Source organism: Alligator mississippiensis, chromosome 5 (genome assembly GCF_030867095.1).
Source record: "Alligator mississippiensis isolate rAllMis1 chromosome 5, rAllMis1, whole genome shotgun sequence".
NCBI lineage: Eukaryota > Metazoa > Chordata > Crocodylia > Alligatoridae > Alligator > Alligator mississippiensis.
Genome location: NC_081828.1, coordinates 44,860,363 through 44,878,813, shown reverse-complemented (window position 1 = coordinate 44,878,813; position 18,451 = coordinate 44,860,363). Strand labels below are relative to the sequence as shown.

Sequence of the window (18,451 nt, the reverse complement as noted above, 5' to 3'; positions counted from 1 at the left end):
CTGTGCATAGGAAAATAATGCTTGAAATTATGTTTAAAGTCATTAGATTTTTTTTTTAGCCAATTAAAAAAAATTGTAAGAGTGACTACTACAGGCTTTCTGTAGTAGTCACTCTTATTCAGGAAAAAGCTGCCATTAGGGAAACATCCATTAACATTTTTATACAGGAAACGGGGACAATTGCATCTTGCCAGCTAATGAATGCAAGCCAGAGCTCTGTTAAGTGATGACAGGAATTGGTCTGTCTGCATTAAGATAATGAGGAAGAATACATTTGGCAGAACATCAGTCTGATATGGCAGATTACTTATATGCTTTGTATAGAGTTCTTGAACAAAACTATCATCTGCTAGAAGATGCAACAAAGCGAATCTTATGTCCTGTAGCTTACTGAACCAGTTAAACTTAACATTGTAGCAGTGGTATCTTTGCAGTGGCATTTTTAGGCATGGTCATTGTATTTACCCTTGCTTTGTGCTGGTCACGATCCATGAAAGTGGCAAACAAGTGTTAGTGCTGACAAGGCTTTTCTGATCAGTAACTTTTACCTTGTACCTTTCAGTTAAGAATTGAACTGGTAGCACTGGGATAAGAGCAGTTGTGTTTGTCTTCTCCTCATCCCTTCCATGGTTGGGTGGATTCTATTAATTGAGTCAGAGCATACTCTACTTTACAACATGTGCAGTGGTTCAGTGGTGGTTGTACTTGATTCTCTCTAAGGAAGGGGTTAGGGTTGGATTCTTCTGTTTAGCCCTGAATATACACGGAAGGGAACAGAGTGGATAAGGTCTGTGGCAAGTCAAAGCTCCAAACCAACATTCTCAGGGCAGAATTGAACCAAGGCTGGGAAGTTCTGTTTTTGGTGTAACTAATTTTGTTTCAAAATTATAAAGATTTGCTCCTGACAAAAGACTTGCCTGCTGTCTCTAGTTGTGCAGAGGCACTGTAGTAGATCACAGGCTTCCTGTTTTACTGCCCCACAGTAATTTGATCTGCTTTTTAGTTTCATTACCTACACAATAAAAGAAGGCCCTTCCACCTAAGTGTAAATTTAACATGTTCAAATGAGAGATGCTTGATCAGATATCTGATGCCAACACATAGGACTATGAAATACACTAGACACTTTTGCACATGATATTGCCATTCAACAGTCAGCACAAGCTAATGTTTATGGTGTGCCAAGTTTAAACTGAAGAACAACAAATAGTGTGCTGGAACACATCCAAGTAAAACTGTTGATTTTGGCATAATTACTTCCTACTGCAGTTAAAGCTACATTGTAGTATTTGGCAAATCTTTGGGCTAAAGTCATGCACACAGTATCATTGCAACAGTGTTGTCTATATTAACATCCTGTGGAATCCATGACCTCTTGATGTTTGGGCAAGGGGTTTAATTTGTGTGTTATAGAGAAACTTTGCAGTTAAAACTGTTACTGATGTTTGGTAATTTGAAATGGATTCAAATGGATTAAATCTTCATAAGGGACTAACACTCTTCGAAAGCCAATGGGATTTATTCTACTAAATAATTAAGAAGCTTTGGAAAATGGGATTTGGAATAGTTTGGAAGCTCTGCCCCTAGAGTTTTCTAGACCTTAAACTTTCTAGACCCAATGTAAACTAGAAATTTTTTAATGAATTTATACATAAGACTGATTTGTTGGAAAGAATCAAATATTAATTTTCCTGATGCATTGGTGAGGATTTAAAAAAAAATATGTTTCCTTGACTCTTAAACATGGAGGTGAATTTTTCGCTTCTCTTTATTTGACCTGGAATCCCCCATTTTGACTTTTTAGAAGTATAGACCCATCATTAAATAGCATTGGTAAATCATTGGTCGTGGTAGCTCAGGAGAGTGCAGAGTATTATATACTACTGCACTGACAAGCTAAATTATTCTCAGTAGTTCATTTATGAAGTCATGATTAAGTCCCAAATGCCTATTCATTACTGTTCTACTTCAAATGAATGCTTTGTATTCTCCCATTTTTCTTGTTTGCTGCTAAAAATAATTCAGATTTTTTTTTCTAGGGGAATAAATGCAAACACATAACTTGATCTTTAATCTCTTATTTATATAATTCTTTTTAGCACCCAGTGTTTTATTATGCACAGTTTTGCTTATCTATCAATCTATATTTCCTTTTCTCAGACCAGAATCACTGTGGGTGCAGTCCAACTAAAATAACTCTTTCTGCTCTTTTGGACAATATGAATCCAGCAAAATCCTCCTCTGTGAGTGGGTGTTTGAATATCATTCTGATGCTGTGATAGGTATCTTCACTTCCTGTGCTGGAAAAAAGCTATAAGGATTCAATTAAACTGCAAAAGTATTTGAGCTACTGAAGCTCTGCTTGAGCATAGAAAATTCAAAGTGGAGATGTCTTAAAAATCATGAAAAACACCTTTAACCTATGACTCCTAAATATTAAAACTGATATTAGGATTCTAAAAGTAGTCCAGACAAGGTTACTTCAAGTTAACCATTTAATCAGTTTTATGGTCTCATCTATACTACTACTGCTGAAGTATGGAAGCCATCAAAGTGTAGATGCACAGCTTCTGGTGGGTGTGGCTGGCTCTGCTACAAGAGCAGTGCTAGCCAGATATACAACACAGGAGGCACTAACTGTTATATGGGCTGTGGCAGCTAGTGGAAAGCATGGGCATTTTCCTCATGCCTTCTCAGCTGCTGGGTGGTGGTAGAAGTCATCTTTGCTTGCAGAAGTGTTGTTACTTCACTGATAGAACTGCTGCAGGGAAGCTGTGAATGTGTACATACGCACAATTTTGGCAGCAGAAATTTGTAGACCAGGGCCAGATATTATAAACATGAAATGTTAGGGTTATGCTTTCATGTGAGACTACATGTTGGGTTTCTAGCAGTAGCTGTTTTTTCAGCAGTGATGCATTACCTGAACTACCTTGAGGAATTGAAGGTGGTCAAGCAATGAAGGAGAGTGAAAAATTGCCATTAGAATGATATGATTTATTTTTTGTTTTGTAAGGTTAGGCTAGAGTTAGAAGCAAGAGTTAAATACATTTAGAAAGCTGAGAGTCACTGTCCTGGGTGTCTGTTTGTAATATAATATCTTAAATCTGTTGTTTATCTCTTGGGCCAAAAAAGGCTTTTCTTATACTGGCTAGGGACAGACATTACACATAAATCTGTTTAAGTGATCAGAAACTGGTTTAAACCTGTAACAGAACAGATGTTCAATGCACATAAACCAGTTTGAAAATGGCTGAAACCAGTTTGAGATAAACCTGGTTGAATGTAGTATCAGACTTAACTGATTTGGGTCAAACCAGTTTATGCAATGTCATCCCAGAACCCTTCCTGGTTTAACTTAAACCAGAATCCTCCAGCATCCCAGGTGCTTTGCAGCCCTGGATGGGGCTCTCTGCTCCCTAGCTGGATCTCTGGCAGAGACTGAAGACACAGCAGCATTTGCCTGACTTCGCCCCCCCACCCCCTGCTTAAGCAGAGTTTCCCCACTTTCCCTCTCCCACACCACGGACTGTAGCCAGCATGTGGTATGCTAGCTAACACTGAGAGGTGTCTGTGTCAGGCAGACAGGACAGTGTCTGCGTAGGGCTTTTTGGAGCTAATCGACAGCTCAGCTGGTAATGTCCCTCTGTTCTGTTCTTGGGACAAGTTGTTTAAGAAGAGCTTGAACTAATGAGAGAGGCTTTTGTTTTCTTAATGGGCTGATAAACACTGTGTTATCAACTCCCTGCTGGGCTGCTCAGGATGGGGGGGAACCCCTCCCCTCCTCAGCTCAGCATTGTGAAAGGGAAGGGAGGGCTGCTATAGCACCCCCCAGCTTCTAGCCTAAGCAACTGCAGGCATGTGCCTGCATTTCTTCAGTCCAGAGGGGATGTGTGCACATTTACAAACTGATTTAACCTGTTTACAGGCTGGTTTAGCCTAGCCAGGTTAGATTAAGCTGCAAAGACTGAATCAGTGTAGGCTCAGGCTTTTTGAATGTCTTTCCCTAGCCACTAACACAGACCTAAAATAAGCGTAGTTTTTCAGTCTTGGATAAGCTAGAGATTTTCTCTATAAAAGAATTATAGGGAAAAGGCAGGTAAACTCCTTTCTGGTTCTAGTACAGCGACTTCTTGCTTAACATCGTAGTTACGTTCTTGAAAAATGTGGCTTTAAGTGAAACGATTTTAAGCAAATCCAGTTACGTCACAGTAGTTACCTACTAGCAGGTGGTGGCCAAACAGCCTTATAAGCAAACACTGAGCAACTTTAAACGAGTATGTTCTCTAATAGATCAGCAATGTAATAATGAAACGCTGACAGAGACCACGTTAAGTCAGGAGTACCTGTATAGAGAGAGAGCTGCCTGTTGAAGTGAAGATGGAAACTAATTATTTTCTGATTATAAATGGCCAGTGTGTTAGGAATATGGCTGTTATAACATAGCCTCCAAATCTTGCTTTTGTAGTTTAGATTTTTACATAAGAAATTATTTCCAATTCAGACTAATGCATATCCTCTCATTTTTTTTTCTTTATTTAATATAACATGCAGTATTCAAGTCTTTCATTTTAAATTGCACTCCTGTATATATGGCTGGCATTGAAAATGTAGTAATATTAAGAGAGAGTGTTGCTGTACTTTCTCTTAATTTGTGCAGTAAAATGTAAGTAATTTTATAGCTTTTAGTGGGTGAAGTCTTTTGGTCCTGAAAATAGCTAATCACATTCTAATGCATGACTGCATTCCATGGCTCATGCATTATTTAAGCAGTGCTTTTGGAATCTTGAGTTGCTTTCACTTCACTTGCATTTGGTGAGATTCAGTACTGGGGTAAGCAATTTACATCAAGGGAACAGTTCTACTTAGCTCCTGAGTGTTCTCAGAATTACGCTGCTTTTAACATAGTATATTGAAATTACCATCAGAGTACAATGTAATGAACTTTACTAGAAAACACAAATAATATATAAGTAGATTGGCTGACTCCTCTTTTGGACCTGTATCTTTAAATGATCATCTCATTTGATCCTGAGCAACTTTACTTGGTCCTAATTTCTTGCACATCATTAGTCATAGTCCATCAGTGTGCAATGTATTATACAGTAAATAGTGGAGTAACTATTGCATTAGCTCACAGATGCTGGTTCATTCTTTAAGTGGGCTGGACCTTGATTGTTCAAGAAGTCTTTTCTTTCTTGTTTTTGTCTCCATGGCCAAATTCCAGAGCTGGAATTTACCTCCTTGGATTATATGACGTAGCTATATAACCACCTGAATGCCTTTTCTATTTGAAAAATACCATCATGGCAGCCACAAACAATTTGTATATATGAAGTTAATAAATGTGGCAGCTGAGATCAGCTGAAGTGCTAGATCCGACTGTTTCCTAGTTTAACTTCAAAGAAATGCATGGCATTTTCTGTGAGCAACCCTGATTCTTCCCTTGGTCTCTCAGAACCTGAGACTCTGCCAATGGCAGTGAAGGAAGGAGTAGGGCTGGAGCAGGGGCAGGCGTTGCACAGCCAGGGCAGGGTGGGACGGAGCCATGAGTGGTTTGTCCAGGCGGGGGGGCACTCACCCTGGGAGGGCATGTGGGCCACAAGCCCCTGGAATTGCATGGGGTGGGGTGGGGTGGGATGGGCTGCAGCTGCTGGCTGGGGCCGGACTGTTCCCGGTGGAGGATGTGGCAGCATTGGGAGCGGGGCTACAGGTGGCTGCAGCCACCCAAAAATTCTCTGTAGCCCTCTCAACCCCCTCCCAGTGATGCCACTGCCGGGCCTGATCTCAGCATGGCCATAGCCTCCACCAGGATCAGCTTGGTGCCACTTCCGAGCTCCAGCCCGTAGCTGCAGCCTGCCCTGCCCCACACAGCTCCAGGGCACATGGCACCCATGCTCTCTTGGGGGGAGGGGCTGGGGCTGGGGTTGGGCCTGGGAGGTGGCTCCAGGCTGATCCTAGCAGAGGCTGCAGCCACACTGAGATCAGGCCAGGTGGCGGCATTGTAGTCCTGCCCCAGTGCCACTACTGCCACCCAGCCTGAGTGGAAGACAGCCACATCTGCTAGGAAGAACCTGGCCTCAGCTGGCACTTGCAGCCTGTGCCACCCTGCCCCATGCAGTTCCAGGAGCACGCATCCCCCATGCCCTCCCATGGTGAGTGCCCCCCCCCCCTCCACACCCCATGGATGAGTCGCTTGCGGCTCTGTCCCATCCCGCCCCACCTCGGCTGTGCAAGGCCTGCCCCTGCTCCAGCCCCAACTCCTTCCCTGACCGCTGCTACAGCCACTTGTGCTACCCTGCATTTGGAGGGGGGACACATGCCCCCCCCCCCCAACTTGTGTGCAGCGGAGGCTGCTCCCACTGCAGGCTCGGCTTTGTGCTTGGAGCCTCACTGCAGCTGGCCTGGGAGTTGTCATATTGAATGAAATAGTTTGAATGTTTGTAATGGTTGCCCATTAGCCAGTTTCAGGAAGAAGATAAGATTTATCTCCTTATCTAGGTCATTGTTTTGGACTACATGTGGAAGATCCAGACTTTGCTTAAAGTTTTAACTCTTGAATTTTATCTTTAGAAGTGTTTAACAAAGAGAACCTGAAAATTGACCCTTAAGCAAATATCCTGAGTTCCGAGAGATCAAACCCTAGGGCCTTTTGGAAAGATTGGTAAGAAAAGGTCACTTGCAGTGGTATAGAAGTTCCCCAAAGTAATTAAAATGATCAACAAAAGAAACAAATTACTAAGCAAAAGAATATGTTGAGTAAGATCCGAGCCCAAATTTGGGGGTAATGACAGGTTTGAGTAGGAGGAGCCAAAGACGGTAACTCACTTTCCCAAATTGGAGGTGACTATACTTGCAGAACAACGAAGGGAGAATCGCAAGTGTAGGCCGGATCAGACTGATCACCTGAACCACCCTCTCCGTGAACACGAATCTCTTAGTTCATGCTGAAGCCGCAGAGCACCTGAAAGGGACTGAAGGAAGAGGACTTAGTCCTATCACTGCTGAGGCCAGCCCATTGAATCATATTGCTGAGGCGAGCCCATTGAACCGTACTACTGAGGCCAACCCATTAAATTGTACTACTGAGGAATGAAACCATATTTAGGTGTTTGGCTTCTCGGAATTCTAGGATTGTAAGTATATTATGAAAAATAATAGTATTGATTCAAATTTAACTTTTAGTTGTAATTGTAGTTGTTTTTGTAATACTAATTCTTATAGCATTGTTTGGGAAGGAAGTGCGTTCGGAGCATTGTTTCTGATATATGTAATTATTGTGTTCTTAATGTTTGTGGTGTTTCTTAAAGCTAAGCAGTGTTATATGCGTAGCAAAGAATTTTAAAATAAAATTGTGTTGTATAAATTAAGTGTGTAATCATTGTGAAATCGTGCAATCAACTAACTACTCCCCCAGCCAGTGCATCAAAACGAATTAGTAAATTGTGTGGGATTTTCTCTATTCCATAACCCACTAGAGAGAGGAGTGGCTGGATGCATGTGGTGTTGGGCTGCTCCCTGGGCAGCTGCAGCGGGGCTTGGGGCGCAAAGCCCAGCCTGCAGTGGCAGTTGTCTCCAGGTACAGATGGGGGGGGGCATGAGCCCCTCCTGAGGCCTCTGCAGGGGTCCACCCCCTAGCTCCTGGATGAGCTGCCCGGTTCGATCCTCCCACCACCTGCCCAGCCAGGACCCCACTGGCCAGACTGCTCCTGCAGTCAGTCCTTCACCATGTGGGGGCCTTGATCTGGCCCCCATCTCTCTTCCCCCCCACCCCCCCCAACTGACCTGCTAGGCTGGGGGGATGTGCACACATGCAGGTGTGTGCTCAGCCCTGCCTGCAATGAGAGGCGTTTGTGCACAACAGTTTAAAGCGGGCTAAGTGCTTTTGCACCGCGTTAATGGCATCGGTGTTTGCACGGCTCGGTGGTGTATTGTGTATTAATTCCAGTCGCTGTAGAAAATACAGCAGCGTAATGCGCCTTAAATGACTTGGGTGGCAGCAAATTAAAACTCCTTTGGGGAGTTTTAGTTTACTGCCCTACAGCCGCAGAGCGAAGCACCAGGCTCTGTGCAGCGCCATGGCTCTGCAGGAAGCCCTGCAGGCAGCCTGACAGCAGCCCGGGAATGCAGGCTTCACCCAAGAAAAGCCCAGAGCCTGCCTGTCTGCCTGAGCTGCGCAAGGGGCCAGTGCTTCCCTCCACGGCTGTGGTGCCCCCCTGGGACCACCTGAGTCGGGTGCCTGCTGGCAGGTACCGTCTGGGGGGTGCAGCTGCTGCTGTGGAGGGAAGCACCAGCCTCCACCCACAGCCCAGGGACTGCTCTGCTCTGCTCACCGGCAGCTCTCCCTCCCCTCCCTGCCAGAGAGGCAGGTGAGTCAGCAGGGTATGTGCATGACACGGGGGTTTAATCAGCCCTAAATTGAAGCAGTGTTTTTTTTAAAACCCACTGCTTCAATTTAGGGCCCCCGTTTTGTCTACACACGCCCAATAATTCTAATTATTTAACTGGTTAAAGTAGGTTCTAACTACCTGTTGATTTGCTACTTGTAAGCATTTGTTCTTTATGTGCTCTAGAGCATACTGACATATTCATCTTAAAAATCAAACTATTATAAATGTTGCTGTACATCCGGGGTTAGTTCTTTCAGGTTGCAAACCTGATGAACTAAACCACAAAAAAGAAAGATGACTTTGGCTTGGAAGTTATAATTAAGGCATCAAAGTCATTGGTAAGAGTCCATTGACTATAATAAGGTTTTGTCCCTGGAAATACAAATTGTTCCTGTTACGGGTTGTCACTTCTGGAAATGCAGTTGGACTTGTGGTTTTTCTTTATCAGGCTGGAAGTTGAACAGAAATCTATTGAGTGCCTGCAACACTTAGATACTGAGCATCTTTCCCAACTAGATGCTGGGTAAATAGCAAATGGCTTTGCTGCAGTATTTAAGAAGAGCCTTCAGGTAAAATCCTTACAAGCACATATTTCTGCAAGCTTTCTGATTCAAACCTGCTCAGGAAAAAGGCTGTGCTTTCTGTCATGTCTGAAGACTGTATTTCTTTTGCGGTGAGTTTAGTACAGGCCATTTCTTCCCGAATGCATTTTCTTTCTATTTTTTAAAAACTTTTTAAAGTCCTGATGAAGCCACTTTCTAAAACTTTTGGGAAGACTGTCCTTGAAACTGCTCACTGCTATGTCATCTTGAAAGAAAGCAAATAGTCTTATTGATTCTTTCCTGGTACATGCCAAAGCTTTTGACAACCCTTTTTTGTTTCAAAGTAAATTCAGAATTTCATACAAATAAACTCAGTATTTTATTGTGTTTAGAACTGTCTGCTCTAGCAACAAGCACTCCTTTTTGCTGTTGAGAGATTACTTTGAAATCTTTGTCATGCATACAGCTTTTGGTACTCCAAGTATCTTTTTGTTTTGAGGGCTTTGATGTAGAAAGGAGCTACTGTTGTATTCTGCTTTCAAATAAGTCAAGAAGCTTAATTTTAAATTGAAATATGTTTGTGCGGCTGACTTTCCACTGTGCCACAGAGTGACACAAGATTTAAGACATCTGCTGCAGAACACAGGTCTAGCTTTCATAGGTATGAGATGAGGTGCATAGTATGCTCATACTAAGTTGCAATGGAATTTGCTCCTGATTAATGAGTTAGCTACAAGGATAGTAGGATACTGACTTTTGCCCTTCAGAGCACTGCTGAGTGAGTGAGGCTTACAAAGCATTACATGCTCTTCAGCTTGTATTGATTCAACACAACATAGATGATCAACTTCCATGTTTTAGAATTGTCCAATATTGGGGAGGAATTATATATAAGAATGCAAAGCATAATTTTTGACAGACTATTTTACTACATTGTAACTATGTAATTCTCATATAGTAAGCTATTTGATTTTTATTTTATTTTATTTTATTTTTTGGGGGGGTAAGAAATTGTATATGTAGCATTTATCTATATAATCATGCCATTGTCATAGACGGAGCTAGAATGCATGCATTTACACTACATATGTTTTAAATATATATTTTTCTTTATTGTAAGTGTAAAAATCTTTTCTGAGTATTGTGCGTAACACCCCAAGACATCTGACAAAATTGAAAGTGGCTAAGTACTGCTAAATAGTCATTATCAATTCCCTTGGAGTGGTGAATTATCAAGATTTTACTAATGTGCAATTTGTATTCTGGTAGCTTTGCTTATAATGGAAAGTTAGTTGTGGATATTTGACAGTTGCAAAAGTTTTAATATTTTCTTTTTATGTGGAACTACTAAATCTCAGGCAGAAAAGCAGTGGGGAAAACCTGTCAGCCTTTGTCTACCTGACAGGCAGCTTTGCTGCCTCTGGTTGCTGTTGGGGAGTACTGTCCCTCTTCTGAAAAACTAGCATCTGTCAAACAGCATTTCTTTTTGCTGCTTAGTAAAAATACTGTTTTGAAAGCCATTTGAAACCTGGACAATCACTTTGAAATATGAACTTAACAATCTACCCACCATCTTAAAAGTGTAGGAAACGGCTTTAGTCATTTTTGATACATAAAATAATTTAGTTAATATATTTAGATGTAATATGACTGGCCTTCCTATTCAGAAGTATCAAAAATAGCATTTCTCTGAGAGGTCTTTCATAGCATAGAGATACTGAAATTGTGATAGTTAATGGATGATTAAAAATCAAGATGTACAAAAGCAGTTTTCCAAAAAACCTCTCTCAAGTGTTTTAACTAACCACAGCACCTTTCTTTAAATAAATTCTGTCAGTGGTTTTATGTGTAGCTTTTCCCTCATTTAAACAAAGATTCGATACAAAAAACTAAATATCTGAATCAATTATACTTTTCCCTACACGGTATGTTTGGATAGGTGATCTAATGAACTAGTGTGCTTTGCATATTATCCTTGTACTGGCTTTAGTCTGCACAATCATCTATGGTAATGAGGACAGGTGCTGAACAAGCACTAAGGAGGATCTTGGGTACTTGCATTTTACATAAAGTTGGATGTTGTTTCTTTGTACATGTAAGCACTTTCTGAAGATGAGATGTGATAGTATAGAGCAGGAGTAGGCAATACCCAGCAGGCATGCCAGGGCATAACTCTCAAAGGCATTTTGCTTGGCATGTACGCTTTGGGGAAGGAGCTGGGACTGCGCTGCTACAGCAAGGATTGGGCCTCTTGTGGCTCCCCCACCATCTGCGCCTACCATCTTACACATTGAGGTTGTAGGTATTTTTGGCACTCTGCCTAAAAATGTTGCTGACCCCTGGCATAGAATGATTTAGTGATTGTTCTTAATAGGCCTAACTTTTTAAAAAATGGAAGTTAGTCTCTAGCTATTGATGATTGGAAAAGTGTCCTAAAAACAACAATATCTACCTGAATTTTCAGGGAACCTGAAATAGGACTGCTGAAGTGTGAATTTCAGATTTCCCAGAGAATCTGGCCACATTTTTAATGCATTCTGTATCATATCATTACTTTAATTAAACATCAGGAGGGGCCATCACTTGGAAGAAATTTGTTCTATGTATCTTACTTCCCTTGGGGAAACCTCCTGTCTGGTACTTCACAAGAACATCCTGTTGAGGGAGGATATGAGACAAACAGTACAATAAAGCTGTTCATGTCCACTTACCCTAGAGGAATCTCAGGATACCATTTCTGTGATTTCTTGAGGGATTCTTTTACTGATTTGTAATGACACTAGGTCAGATGAGTCTGCCAGTACTTGTGGCCTTTTAATGGCTATTTCCTTCTTGCACACCTTGGTAGCAGTTGGCAACACCTGAGATTTAGGTTTTCAGTATGTTAGGGTTAGCTCTTTTCAGTAAATTTGGATGTTTTTACACAGAGAGGTGCCTTGGAAATATTGATGGTAGGATTATATTTATAGGGCTTCTCTGCTTAGTCTAATATTGAGAATGGGATGTCTGAGATGGCTTGGGTTTCTCCAAAGAACATGCAAGAAATAATTAAGATTGCAAATGGAATAAGCTTGTAGTATGGTGATTTTTTTTTTCTTGTGAATCTCTTAATACTTTATACAGAGGTAGGTGAAATCCTTGTTGTAAGGGATACAACTGTACAATTTTTGGACTCTGGATGAGATGATGCAGTTGTTGCTATTCTACCCTGGGTGTACATGGGTTTGTACTCCCCTCTCCAATTGAGGGAATTATTGGCAGGGCAGTTTGCTATGGAGGGACACAGGAGACCAGTGGCCGCCTCTGTCCCCTAGAGTCAGGCCCAGTCGATCAGTTGCTTAACTATATACAAATTTATTATTACAACAAAACCATTAAAGGGTAAGGACGTAGATTTTATATATATATATATATATATATATATATATGTACAAATTTACAAAACAGTAAATCCTACTCTATCTATCTATCTATCTATCTATCTATCTATCTATCTATCTATCTATCTATCTATCTATCTATCTATCGGTTATTCAAAAATACAAATGAACAATAGAACAACCCAGAACAAAGGATATTGATCATGCAACCTTATAACTCTATTAATATACAAACTATTACTTCAGCTTATTCACATAAACTATAAGGCACAGGCTACAAATATAACAAGCAATCCTTAGACTACCTGGGTGCCCTCCAGGGCAGGGGCCCCACACCCAAGGTACCACTACAGGAAAGGAGGTCAGGGGAAAGAAAAGGAGAGGGAGACCCCAAAGACTCCTAAGCACCCCTTATCACCCAGGAGTGGCCCACGTGGTGCCCCTTCACAACCCTGGGGGTCCCTCCCCTGTGGGGACCCTCTCTTCAGGGTTACTTATTTCTCCACAGTCCTGGAGGGTTGCCTCCCATTCTCCAGGTCGAATTCTGTTCCCTGCCGGGCTTTCTTGCTGCCCAACTGCTGCCGTCGGTCCGGCTTAAGGCCACGTGCACTGCTGTGTGTAGTGGGAGCTTCTCTTTATGCTAGGGGTTGGAGGCCTGGGCAGCCTTGTGCAGCACTGGGGCTTGGTCTGCTCCTGGACTCCCTATGTAGTGTCGTCTGCACTGAGCTGCTGCCCCATGACAGCAGCTGTAGACCCGAGCCACCTCAAGCGGCTCCCAGGGTCTCTCACCCTCTGTGCAGCACCTCCTGCACCAAGCTCCTAGCCTTGTGTGGAGGTTGGGGACCCGAGCTTCCCAAGCGGCTCCAAGGATCCTGCTCTGTGCACTGGCCTGTGCACCATCTCTCTGGCCACATGCCAAAGGTTGCAGATGCAAGCCACCTCACACAGCTCCCAGGGTCCGGATGCTGTGTGCCATGCTGCTCACTGAGAGCCTAACCGCTAGAGCTGTCCGCAGCTCCCCGCTGATGGAAATCTTCAAGGGGCTCTTTTGGGCTACTGCTTCACCCTGCTGAGCAGCTCTCCTCAGCTCTTTTTAGCCCTGCTCTTCTCTCTTCTCCGTCCTTGATGCATCTCCCTCGTGCTAGGCATGCAGCTTCTTTTATACTCTCCAGGGCTCCGCCCCTGAAGTTTTCCAGACCTGACAATGTTGCAGTCTTCAATCAGGTCCAGGGGAGTTCTTCTCCCCCTCCCCTCAGGAAAGGGGTGTGACTTCACTTCTCTTGCTGCCTCCTGATTGGTGGATGCGCTCCAGCAATCAAAACAGCAGAATCTCAAGCCTGGGACTTAACCCAAGCTCTGAAAAGTAAGCCTGCTACACTATGAAAATTGCTGTATCATGTCTACACATTTTCATGTAGGTATTTATCTGTGTGAGCAAGACCTCAGTCTTGTATATCTCAGATCAGGATCAATAACCAGCCATTAAATATTAAAGCTCTTGAAGTGGCCATTGCTTGAGGCAGTGCACTAGCAGAGGCAGAAGCAAGCTAGTTTGGGCTGGTTGATCTGGGGGCAGAGGTGAAGGGAGATTGGAGTTTGGAGCAGTGGAATGTTACCAAAGGGTGAACAGAAAATCCAGATGATATACGATGGGTTTAAAAGTAGGGGTTACAGACTAAACAAGGATGCCTCCCCTACACAGGAAGCACCAAGCAGAAGGGAAGTGGCAGACCAATATTTTTTTTTTTTTTTTTTAGGGAGACCCCGGTTTATGAGGTCATACAAGACAAACCAAGAGCAGCCTTCCTAAACACTGGACTCCTGAAGGAGTTTGAGTGAAGGGATGGTGTTCAAGATGTTTAACTAATGATCTGTATTCTCTTGTGGTTGCTTTTTAAGTAAGAAATTATGTTTAATTTAGAAACTCTGTATAGCTTATTTGTTGCTGTGTAAACTGGTTTGCTCATACCTACCGCATGGCTTTTGAAGAGTTAAACTATAAAGCAGAAGTTCACGATTTTAGTAGAATATGGAGGAAGGATGTGTTTAAACACCAGGGGGAGAGGGAATGTGAGAAGTTAATGAGCCACAGGGTAGGCAGTTGGACCATGGGTCTCAGCTTTCAGGAGCAGGTGACAGAGAGTGAATTTTTGCTGTGAGAAAGTGCCAACAGGCTTCAAGACAGCAGGAGCATCTGGATTCTCTGTTCAAACTCCCTAGAGTTAAAGCACATGGAAGGGGAAGGAATTCAGCATTTGAATTACCTGACAAGTCCGGTGAGGGAGTGTCTGAGAGAAGCCTGACCAGATTCTGTCATAACACAGGAGGAGGGGTGGATGTCGTATACTTAGACTTCAGGAAGGCCTTCGATACGGTATCCCACCCCATACTGGTGAACAAGTTAAGAGGCTGTGACTTGGATGACTGCACAGTCCAGTGGGTGGTGAATTGACTGGAGGGTCGCACCCAGAGAGTCGTGGTGGATGGGTTGGCTTCGACCTGGAAGGGTGTGGGCAGTGGGTTCCTGCAGGGCTCGGTCCTTGGACCGATACTCTTTAATGTCTTCATCAGTGACTTGGACGAGGGAGTGAAATGTACTCTGTCCAAGTTTGCAGATGACACAAAGCTATGGGGAGAAGTGGACACGCCGGAGGGCAGGGAACAGCTGCAAGCAGACCTGGACAGGTTAGACAAGTGGGCAGAAAACAACAGAATGCAGTTCAACAAGGAGAAATGCAAAGTGCTGCACCTAGGGAGGAAAAATGTCCAGCACACCTACAGCCTAGGAAATGACCTGCTGGGCGGCACGGAAGTGGAAAGGGATCTTGGAGTCCTAGTGGACGCTAAGATGAACATGAGTCGGCAGTGTGACGAAGCCATCAGAAAAGCCAATGGCACTTTATCATGCATCAGCAGATGCATGACGAATAGATCCAAGGAGGTGATACTTCCCCTCTATCGGGCGCTGGTCAGACTGCAGTTGGAGTACTGCGTGCAATTCTGGGCGCCACAATTCAAGAGGGATGCGGATAACCTGGAGAGGGTCCAGAGAAGGGCCACTCGTATGGTTAAGGGCCTGCAGACCAAGCCCTACGAGGAGAGACTAGAGAAATTGGACCTTTTCAGCCTTCGCAAGAGAAGGTTGAGAGGCAACCTTGTGGCTGCCTATAAGTTCATCACGGGGGCACAGAAGGGAATTGGTGAGTATTTATTCACCAAGGCGCCCCCGGGGGTTACAAGAAATAATGGCCAGAAGCTAGCGGAGAGCAGATTTAGATTGGACGTTAGGAAGAACTTCTTCACAGTTTGAGTGGCCAAGGTCTGGAATGGGCTCCCAAGGGAGGTGGTGCTCTCCCCTACCCTGGGGGTCTTCAAGAGGAGGTTAGATAACCATCTAGCTGGGGTCATCTAGACCCAGCACTCTTTCCTGCCTATGCAGGGGGTCAGACTCGATGATCTATTGAGGTCCCGTCCAACCCTAACATCTATGAATCTTTGATAGAGCCGGTGAATGCTCCTGTCAAACTAGGGGCAGATCTAGGGTGGGTGACTGGTGCACTTGTATCCCACTTTGATTCCTGTTCCATCCAAAGTTTAAAACAAACTGCCTAGAAATGCTGTTGCCACTTCCAGTTGGGAGAGGCTAAGGAAGTCGCTTGATTTCATGACTCATTATAATCTATCTCAGGGGTGGGCAGTTATTTGTGCTGGAGGGCCACAACGAGTTTGGTTGAGTTGTTGAGGGCCACAGGCACATGTGCGCAGATGCACACACACACAAGCTCCCCACAGCTCTCCCAGCACCTTTTCCCCTACCTTCAATCTTGAGCACATGGCCAAGGTGGGCAGGAGCTGTGCCAGCTGCACCCATGTGGCCTGAAGTCGTGTGCGGGAATATAATGTGGTACTGACCTGACTGTGTACCAGGCACTTGAGAAGGAGGGAACAGCACAGCACTGGTGTGGTCGTGCTTGGATAACCTGCTGCCTAACCCCTTTCTCCTTGCACCCGCTCCCCCACCCCAAGTCTTTGGCATGCAGCTCGGCTGGGCTGGTGCCACACTGTTTTCAAATGCCACTTCGGGCTGCGGGTGTATCTGGCATGGCTCCTGGTTGACCCAGCCTCCTGTTGGGGACTCAGGCTTAGACAGGAGCTGTGCCACAGTTGGGCAGTAGCCAAGCCAGCTGCTCTAGCTGCATCCATGTGGCACAGCCCAAAGCTGCATGCAGAACAGCACGGCACCACGTTAGCAGCGCCCATGCCCTTACCAGGTCCTGGGTTGGTCTGGAAGGGCCTGGATAACCTGCAGGTCCTGGCCCTCTTCCTCGTTCACCTCCTCTGCCACCAATAGGAAGAATCATATCTGAGCTACAACTCTCAAGGGGGGCCGAGCTATCTGGTTTGAGAATGGTTGCAGGGTTGGAGCTGCGCACAGACAGCTTTCTGGGCAAAAGCCTGGCCAGGAGCTCAGTACCCCTGCCTTGGAGCACACACTGGGAGCTGGCAGGCAGGATGGGCAAGGCTGGGTAGGGGAGTGGGTGCCTGGCCACTGGAGCTGCTGCAGCTGGCTACGACACAGGAAAGGGAGAAGGGCGAGAGGCGTTGAAAGCCAGTGGGGCCGCGGGCTGGATACAGTTCTCCTTCAGAGGAGCAACAGTGGGCCAGAGAGAATCATTTGGTGGGCTGAATCCAGCCTGCGGGCCATATTTTGCCCACCCATAATCAATCTGATTCCTTCTAAACACTTCAGTCATACGTGTTAACAACCCTCTCTTCTTTTTAATGGTCGTAATGTTACACCAATAAAGCTATCTTTTGTTCTGCAGTTCTGCTATCTGTTAGCTGGCCTTGGTAATGTAGCTCCTATTTCACAGCCCTGAAAATTGTTTTTAACTGATTCCAATGAAATTATATTTGTTTTTGCTTCAGTCTTAAACTGAATAATATGGCCCGTAGGCCCTCAGTATATGAGTAATAAGAGCTTCTAGCATATTTTTAACTGGAGAAAAATATGTTGTTTTATATGTGGTGATGCATCTCACCATCTGCACCTTCGTTTTCAAAATTCTAGATCCACCATGCTTCCAACTAATTAGCACGTCCAGATTCAAGTTCTCTCATATGCCATACCATTTCCTGGGAGGGGTCACTTCTGACTAAAAGAAACATTTTGTTCAATTCCTTTCGAGGTGTCCCTGTTATTAAGGCATTTCCTGCGTTACCTGTATGCAGTTTTCTAGTGCACTGTACTGTATTTTACCAGTGTTCACCAGCTTAACCTGGGGACTCTCTCCTTGCACACTTGTTATTAAATGCTTCATTGGCATGTAGTGTCTGGGTGTTTGATGTCACTAGTGCAACAATATGTAATTATCTAAGCCTGTTAGTATTTTAGCCTTATTGGCTCACAGTTAAGTCATGCCATGGTATAAGGCTGGGCAGGTTGCACTAGTTTACCTCTCTGAGGTTTTGGGCAGGGTCTTATACATAGCTCCCATATATCCTTTGAAGGTTGTCACAACTTTCTTTCTTCGATTAAATTACTAATGAAGAATCCATTGTGGTCACTGTCCTACAGAACCTGTCTTGAATTAACAAAATGTGTGCTCCCCTCCATCTACAACCATCTACTTAAATATATTTTCTGTTAGAGTTGGCTGAAAATTTTGAGCATTGTTTTTTGACTGGCCTGTTTAAGCCTCATGTATTTGGGAGCTAATGTTATTACTTCCTTTAAAAGAAACTAAATTATGAATACCTTGGTACATCTTGATGCTGGCCCTCAGGTAGTCTTGGCAATAGTCATCATTATGTTCTTTGTTTTGGGATAGGCATGAAGATAATGGCTGGAATGAATTCTCCACAGGTATATTGTCAGACAAACAATAAGTTTAATTCTCCTTCTCTTTTGTAAGGTTACCCTTGCATACGCATCCACTCAATGTTGTGGTGTTGGAGCTTGAGTGACGCGATGGCCTGTGTCTGCCCTGAAGAAAATTTGACCTTTTCTTTACTTACTCTGGCATATTCTTTGTAGTCGTTAAAAAACATTTTAAATTACAATAAAGAAAGAGACAAGCATTTATTTTCTGCTCTTGAAAAGAACTTTAAAAATCTAATGTTGCCCCTAAGATTGAAA

At 43.8% G+C, this 18,451-nt stretch overlaps 1 protein-coding gene across 11 annotated transcripts in view; it reads left to right on the top strand.

Annotated features, from left to right (window-relative positions):
* Nucleotides 1–18,451, top strand: part of DNM3 (dynamin 3) — a 332,054-nt gene that overhangs the window by 25,750 nt on the left and 287,853 nt on the right. The gene's annotated exons all lie outside the window — the stretch shown is intronic.